The sequence below is a fragment of the Neolamprologus multifasciatus genome, chromosome 15 (assembly GCF_963576455.1).
Source record: "Neolamprologus multifasciatus chromosome 15, fNeoMul1.2, whole genome shotgun sequence".
NCBI classification, from domain to species: Eukaryota; Metazoa; Chordata; class Actinopteri; order Cichliformes; family Cichlidae; genus Neolamprologus; species Neolamprologus multifasciatus.
Window position 1 is genome coordinate 28,199,605 of NC_140453.1, and position 8,418 is coordinate 28,208,022.

At 40.6% G+C, this 8,418-nt stretch overlaps 1 non-coding gene across 1 annotated transcript; it reads left to right on the forward strand.

Moving 5' to 3' along the window:
- The first annotated feature begins 8,064 nt into the window (after positions 1 to 8,064).
- LOC146502343 (5.8S ribosomal RNA) lies at positions 8,065 to 8,218 on the forward strand. Its single transcript, XR_014869675.1, has one exon. It is a non-coding gene; the product is annotated as a 5.8S ribosomal RNA (ribosomal RNA).
- The last annotated feature ends 200 nt before the right edge of the window (positions 8,219 to 8,418 follow it).

Genomic DNA, 8,418 nt, shown 5'->3' on the forward strand with positions numbered 1-8,418 from the left:
TATATATGTATATATATATATATATATATATACATATATATATGTATGTACATACATATATATGTATATATATATATATATATATATATATATATACATATACATATATATACATACTGTATATATATGTATATATGTATATGTTACAATATGTTACAATTATCACATTCACCCCCCCAACAAACACACACACACGGATCACAGTTTATTCATTCAGTAGCTCAAATGTTGTTTTGTGCAATTAGAATTTAAAGACAGATAAAACAGATCAAAGGGAATAAATCAAATAAAGCCAAACAGCATATACAAAATAACAATAAAGATCAAAGACAGTTTTTGTGCTTTATGGTATTAAAACAAATCTGTGTGATAATTATGAAAAGCAAAAATTAAATAATTGAAAAAGATTATGAATCCCAGTTTGCATGTAGTCACAGCGAGCTGTTTAATCAGTTACTCTCACGTCTGTAATCTAACTGGAAATCTTTGTCACAGCATTTCTGGTCAGAATCATAATTAAAGCCGTTCACAGTCATATTCGTACTACGTGAAACCGTAGAACAGTAAAATGAAACTGGCTGTTTTAACATTTAATAACCGAGTGAATGATGTTGGAGAACTCAGCAGTTTCTAGTCCAAATGAACCTCTTTGATATCCACAGGGATCCTTCTGCCCTCCCAACTGTCATCCCAGATTTCCTCATTGGTGATGTTTCAATTTCAGACACTTTTCAGAGACCAGTAATATAACTTTGACTAAAATACACCATGACGCGTGAAACATGTCACCAGGTGTAACCAACAGGGCACTTTACACACTGAATCAAATCTTAACAGCTGTGTTGTTAATATTTGCATGTTGGGAAATATTGGGGGATGACAAGAAACTAAAGAAATTTGGCCTAAAGTGATTAAAGGTGCAAACCATTTGAAATATTTTCTCCATCTATAGCTTCAGTTTTAACAATTCATTTTAATTGGACTGTGGGCTTCCTGAATAAACTGCAGACCGCCTGTGCTGATCCTCTTTGTGTTAAATCCCCAAATCTTTGTGCATGTCTGTGTTTACTGTCGAAAATATATTTAAAACATTTTCTCGTTTTCCACCAAATTTTAAAGAAACAACCTCTTTGTCTTCATAAAGGGAGAGCAGCTTTCACCTTTCACAAGTTTGGGTTTTTCTACCAAAATCAACTTAATTCAACCTTCCACCCCCCCCTGCAGCTTATCAGCATCCAGGTCACAGGGCAGCAGTCTGAGCAGAGATGCCCAGACCTCCCTGTCCTTGGCTGCTCCCTCTAACTCTCAGGGCAAATACTGAAGCCTTCCCAGGCTGGCCAGAAGACATAATCACTTCAGTACCTCCACCTCATCCAGGAGGCACCCTGGAAACCCCTCAGCTGGCTTTATCAGGATGGGCTCTACTCAGAGTTCATCATCCTTTCTCTAAGGTCACTGCAGACACCGTGCAAACCCCAACATACTTCAGCTTCTCTCCTTGGGGTAGCAACACAGACATTATTATTATTATTTTATGTACCTTTCAAAAAGTTGCATGTTGACTATTTAAGAATTCTGTCATGAATTTGCTGCGTGGCAGGCAGGATGAGGATGCATATGCAGGACTCAAGACGAAGGAGTAAACTCAAAACAGCAGCCTTGTTTCCGGAAAAACTTCACGTCAAATACAAAATTAAACTAAAAAACATAAAATAAACCAGGAACTGAGAGCTAGGAAACACAGCACAGTGAGAGTACGACACGACAACGGCTAGAGAGAAACACAGGGCTTAAATACACAAGCACAGCTGGGACAAATCAGACCCAACAAGGCACAGGGACGCAAGACTACGATGCACACAGGACCAGGACTATCAAAATAAAACAGGAAACACACAGCTTAACACAGTGAGTGGGGAGAAACGTGGGACACAGAGGAGCACAGAGTAGACACGGGAACAGACACAGGCTGGAAAAACAGTGATGGGAGGAGAACAAAGGTCACTGAGAACTAAAGAAAACCAAAACAACAATAATCAAAGAACATAATTATACAGTCAAACACAAATACTGGGTCACTGTGACAAATCCAGAGTTTTATTCTGCTTTCTGCTTAAATCCTGTTCAGACACTTCACACGTGTTCATGTGATAAATAAACGGGACAAAGATTTATGGAAACTGAAATCTCAGCAGCACATCAGCTTGTGCCAGGTCTGAGAGACGGTGACTGTACGAGCATAATACCAGTGATTACCAGATCATGAAAAATATTGATCGATTGATGAAAAATAGTTTTTTAGTAAAAATCCAAGAGCAGATCAAAATTGCATTTGAGCATATTTGAAAATGAAAGCTGACAGAACATCAGAAGCGATGGTAGGAAGAACGTTATCACTGGATAAATGAACTGTGTGGACCACATAGACATGAATCTTCCCCTCACAGAGTACATTAACAGCTCTCATAGGTACGAATAAACGCAGATGTGCTTCAGGATGTGAAAAATAAGTGATGATAAAACTAAAGAACAATGGGCTGTGGAAATCAGAACTGCAGGGATATTTTGGCATGTGTTGCTGTGCAAAAGAAGGCGATACAGGAGAGAACAGGTGCAGCACAGAGAAGTACGATGCACTTTTGTACACCGCTGTACAAATCTCTGAGGATCCATTCATTTCTGTTTCATTTTCAAAGAAAGCAATGTTTGGAGCATTTTGCTGACCAATTTTTAAATATATACTTTGTGTATACCTACCACCCTGTGCCTAATGACTGATTTTAATTGTATCTTTGTTTTCATGTGCACATTTCTTTAAAAGATTGAAGAACATATTAACATTTATACTTTTCATTTATTGTGAATAAGCCAAATCATATACCTTGTTCAATATAGGCACCTTTTGTAAACTGAGCTGATTGTCATGTTACAGATTATATTCTTATCTGGTCTTTAAGTCTGACGCCATCAGCCGTGTCAGGCCCAAACTCTGCTGCAGGTCCCAAAGTCAAACGAACACTGCAGCATCACTGAGAGTTACAAACTGTCTAAATTATTTCATCTGTAATAAAATGATCAGTGTTGCTGCTTTACCAGGTGTAACAATGAAGTTTAACATCCATCCATGAAAACAGAATTTATTACATTTAACAGAGTTAGAAGTTAGCAGGAAGTTAGCTCGCTAGCTTCCACCTAAACATGATATAGCATGTTCTGACAGAGAGATTTCTGAAACAATTCAAACGTACAGCTCTGCTGTCACTTCCAACATAAATGAAGACAGAAAACTAAACAGCAGTGACGTTTGTAGGGTTACTGAAGTTGGCTAGCTGTAGCTAATGATGTGCTACGTGATCGCTAGCTACACAGCTATGTTAGCATAAACACAGTGAAGCTGGAGGATGAAGCTAACTTTTTTCCACTGGATAAAAGTTAACGTGAAGGTTTCTGATGGTTAGAGACAAATGTAATCACATGGCAGGATGCTGTAAACGGACCAAACTTCAGCAGGAGAACAACTGAGATAATCCATCCACAATACGAGGTTAGTCATTCATACACTGCTGCTGGGCTGCAGTTACATCGTAAGGGTTTAAACACTGAGCTGTAAAATGAACAGTGGTGATAAAAACCGAGAGAGGCCGACAGCGATCACTGACTGTGTTTACGGGCTTGTTGAGATTAAACAGAACAAGGTACAAAACATTAAAACATGTTAAAAACACAGCAGCCTTAATAAACACGGAGCAGTTTGGACCTGAATGGGTTCATCACGTCATCACTTAAAGTCTAGGTTGTGTGCTGAGTTGAAGAATCACATTAAATACATTTAAAGTACAGTTGTGGCAGTGCTGTGTTTTCTTTCTGATCCTTTGAGTCTTAGAACATCAAATCCACAAAATAAAATAAATATAGATCATTTAAAATGCTCATCTGTAATGTTCTCAGCATTACCATTTCTGTCAGTCGCAGGTTTTATGTCTTCATCGTTTAATTCTAAACATATATTCACATAGATTAAACATTCAGTCAAACAGCTGCTTCAGTTTCTTTAAATTCCCATAAATCAAAGTCACACAATCGCATTAATATCATTCTGAACGTCTCTGTTCTCAGTGGATATCAGTGACTTTCATCCAGCCTTTCATACGACTCACAGCGGTCACAGTGATTGCTGTCTGCAGCCGGGAATCAGATGGTTGTGGTTTAAAAGCAAACAGAGCATCTCTGTAATCCAGTGGATTCTGTGGGCTGGATAAGATGTTTTATTCCTGTTTTCCAAAGAGAAACAAGGTTGGTTTGAGTGGAAGAATAAAAAATGAATTCAGCTTTTTGTTTTGAATAATATATCTAACATGAATGTTGTATTGGACTATTTCTAGCAGTAAAGTTCGGGAACAATCTGTCCACGTGTAGATCCAAACCGTGTTGAACGCTCCCATCCTGTCAGCTGCTGATGGCACAATCAGACAAGGAGTGTGTGACATCGGGGCAATGATGCCACGGCTGCAGGAATACGTAAAAAAAACGTAAAGCAGCAATGAACCTCTTTTAAAGAGGTTGTTTTCATTGTTTTTGATCTTGTTTAGGTCAGGTTTTTTTCCCCCGCGATCAGCCCTGATCAGCACGGATGGCGAGCCACCCAACCACCGCTACGTTGTGGTAGGAATCGTAAACCTATGGACTGAATTAAACTGTTGACACATGACCGATCACAGGTCCATGGAACTAAACTAAATCTCATACTGGACTAAACCTCATCCCACCTCCTTTTGGACCATAATAAGCTGTTTTGTACTGTTAACATTATTTTGTTTGTGATATATATGCATATATTTTTCATTTTTTTGTATATCTGTCTCTATATTTATCATAACATACACAATATATATATATATTTGAGCTCTATTTTTGGTTTCCTGTGTTTTATTCACACACTCAGGCTCCATAGTCGAGACTACTTCTGAAAGCTCATTGTCTATGAAGCTGCAGTCAGGCGCCCTGGTCCTTTAACCGCGTTACAAACACTTGGAGAGCAGAGGGCGAGGGGTTCACCAGGAGACCGTGAACCTGTTTGGGGCTTCTGAATACTTTGGTTGTTTTTTGCTTGACATTTGATTTTGTTCATGTTCAGCCACGTTTCTGAGTGTGTTATATTTTATTCAGGGTTTTAGTTTCATTAGTCCCCTCAGGGTTTCCCTCCACTGTGTTTGTCGCCTGAGTGAAGGTCGTCTTTCTGTTTGTTAGTTTTTCCAGTTTAACTGTCGGAGTCGTCTCCTGTCATGTTCTGAGTTTTACTTCAGTGCTACTTCAGGGGTCACCTGATTGTTGTGATTTGACTCTGTATAAATAACATTGAATTGAATTGTCTGTTCTTCTCCCTTCGTGTGTTTCTTGGAGTTTCTGGTTGTTTGACTCCGTTGTTGTTTGTTGTTCCCCCGTCTTACTGGGAGTCTTGAGTTTGGCTCTGAAACAGTTTAATTTCTATGATCTTTTTTCTTTGATTTTATTCACATTAGGTTGAGATAAAGATCGTGACGTGGAGAGAAATCTGCTCTTTCACTTCCTGTTGTGAGTTTCAGTGCATTTTCATACGGGGACAGCTTAAAATAATGTACTTATTGTATTGCATTGTGTTTTCTATCTTCCATTTCTCTATAACGATGAAGACATCTGGAACAACTCCGTGTTCAGCCTGGAGCAGCTATGGACTGAACTACCAACTGCCAATTAGTAGATGACCTGCTGCACCGCCGAAACCGCCGCTGCTGACACTGTACATCAGCCAGAAACGCTTACAGTGGACCAAAGTTTATTATTTATTAATTTTATTCTGTATGGTTAGAGTGAGCTTGTGAAACAACCGGGGGTTTGATCTATTTTTTATTCAAAATGATTTCAAAGAAACGTCAGCAGCAGCAGTGCTGGTAAGAAATATTAGAAAAATACTGTAACGCTGAGGCTGGAGCTCAGAAACACGTTATTCTGATGTTAGATCGTATAAATCATTAAACAAATTGTGTGCACGAACACACTTGAAATTTCTCTTTGAAACAAAGTTTGCTTTTTGTATTTCTGACACAAACTGGGCTGCTGATTTATATCCAGAGCATTTGATACAGTATCACCGATGTGACCATATCAGCCCAGCAGACGACTGCTCACATCTCTGCTTTATTAGAAAATGTGTAATAACCCGACTTCCTCTCTCTAATAGAATAAAGGATGTGTGAATGGCACTTGTAATGATCTGAAGAAGGAGACCCGGTCTTCAGTCATTAGGGATGGAGGCTAATAACTGCTTTGCCACTTCATTACTTCCTCGCTGAGCTGCAAAGGTGTCATTTCATGTCCAGATCTACCAGGATAGTGATAATAAAAATAATGAGTTTATATCCCAGCTTTACCATGTGAGGGTATTAGGCTGTAATAATAATTACTTTGTGTATATGGGGCATATTTTCATATTTCATTGTATGTACTTTATACTTTATGCTAGTTTTTAACCTGTAATTCCACTGATTCTGGCTTGTCTGTGTTTCTGTTTTGTTGCCTTGTGTGTCTGCTCTTGTCTTAGGTAATTGTTTGCTCTCAGCAATCTCACCTGTATGACTGCGCCTCTGCAATTAACTGCAGTTTATTTTCCTTCCCCTCCCATTATGTTACCCTTTCCTCCAATTTCCTTACATCTAAACTACACAGCTCATCATAAAATGTGCTGCTCTGCTGCTATTACCCATCGCTTTTTCTGATTGGTCAAACACTGGAAACAGTGTCCCTTCCATGTGAATGTCCATCCATCCTTATCAGTGTTGTTGCTGAGGCGTATCCCCGGCAACCACAGGGCGAGAGGCGGGGCACATCGCCAGTGTGACACAGAGACTCAACTCACAACTATGGGCAGTTTAAAATATCACCTGTTAACCTAACCCAACTAATTTGCATGTATTTGAATTGTGGTAGTCGACTCGGCAACAGTGCAAACCCCCACGCCACTCACATGTGATACGGGTAGGGATGGGTATCGTTTAGGTTTTATGCAATACCAGTACCAAACTGGTACTTTTGAAACGGTGCCGGTGCTTAAACGGTGCTCGAACCGGTGCTTAAAGAATGTAGAACACAAACTTTGTCCAAAAACCTCTCATGTTCAGCTGTTTTTTTGTAAAAAGATAACAATGTTAGCCTTTTCTGCAGCTATGGGGCATATATGGTATCACTCTGGGCTGGAAGCAGCTTAAACAATGGAAAAAACACAAACTTTGTCCAAAAACCTCTCATGTTTAACTGTTTTCCTCTTTTTCTTTGGTCATTTTAGCCTTTTTGGCCAGGGTGAAGGGAGTATCTGCCATCAAACAAGAAGACAGCCGCATGTAGCTATGATGGTGTTTGCTAGTTCACCTTACATGCATTAATGTAATAACGTGGTTAGCCTACTCAACGTAAATTACACACGAACAACATTAAGCTACTCACGCATCATTTCTGCTACACTGGCAGGGCTAGGGGCCAGGACTCTCCTCTTCGGGTTTTTGGGGGTTGTTGCTAACTCCGGGTCGATAACAGGAACCACACCCGCAGTAGATGTGCTCGGTGTGAGGTCTCGCAGCAAGCTATCAAATACGGCGCATTTCTCGGCTTTTAAGAAACGCTATGCGTCGCCAGGTGTTTCATCAGATTTGAGGTGTTACCTCCTTTGACAGCATCACAGTATCAGCTTAAAGCACTTGTTGCAGCTGCTGAGTTTGCATCTTTTGCTGTGAAGTACAGCCAGACTTTGACCGCTTCACCTTGGGCATTTTTAATCTGTAGCTCTGCTCTAAAAGAACGTACGTACCTTGCCCCGCCTACTATCCTCGGAAACGTAAAATGATTGGCTAGAATCTAAAGTGTGTCACAGCTCAGGAAAAAAAAGCACCGAAATGTGCGCTGCTTTTCGGTCTGGTTACTACCGTTTATGTCAGAACCGATACCGGTACCCATCCCTAGATACGGGTTGACTTAAGTCGCCACCTTTAAGCTGGTTCCAAACATTCGCTAAAGCTAAAAATAAAACAGACTTTAAACTGTTAGCGGTGGATCACTCGGCTCGTGCGTCGATGAAGAATGCAGCTAGCTGCAAGAAATAATGTGAATTGCAGGACACATTCATCATCAACACTTCGAATGCACTTTGCGGCCTCGTGCTCCTCGTGGCGCGACGCCTGTCTGTGTGTCACTTTGCAATCAATCGGAGACCTCCGTGTCACAGGGCAGTCACACGGGGCCTTCAGGAAGCGCCGTCGACCCCCCAAGCACAGGCTGTCCTGGGTGCCCGGTGCGACATGTGGTGCATGCCTGGTGCACGCCCCCCCTCTGCCACTCCCTGACCCCGCTCGGGGAGGGGCACCGCCCTGACAAAAGCTTAGCTCGAGTGCT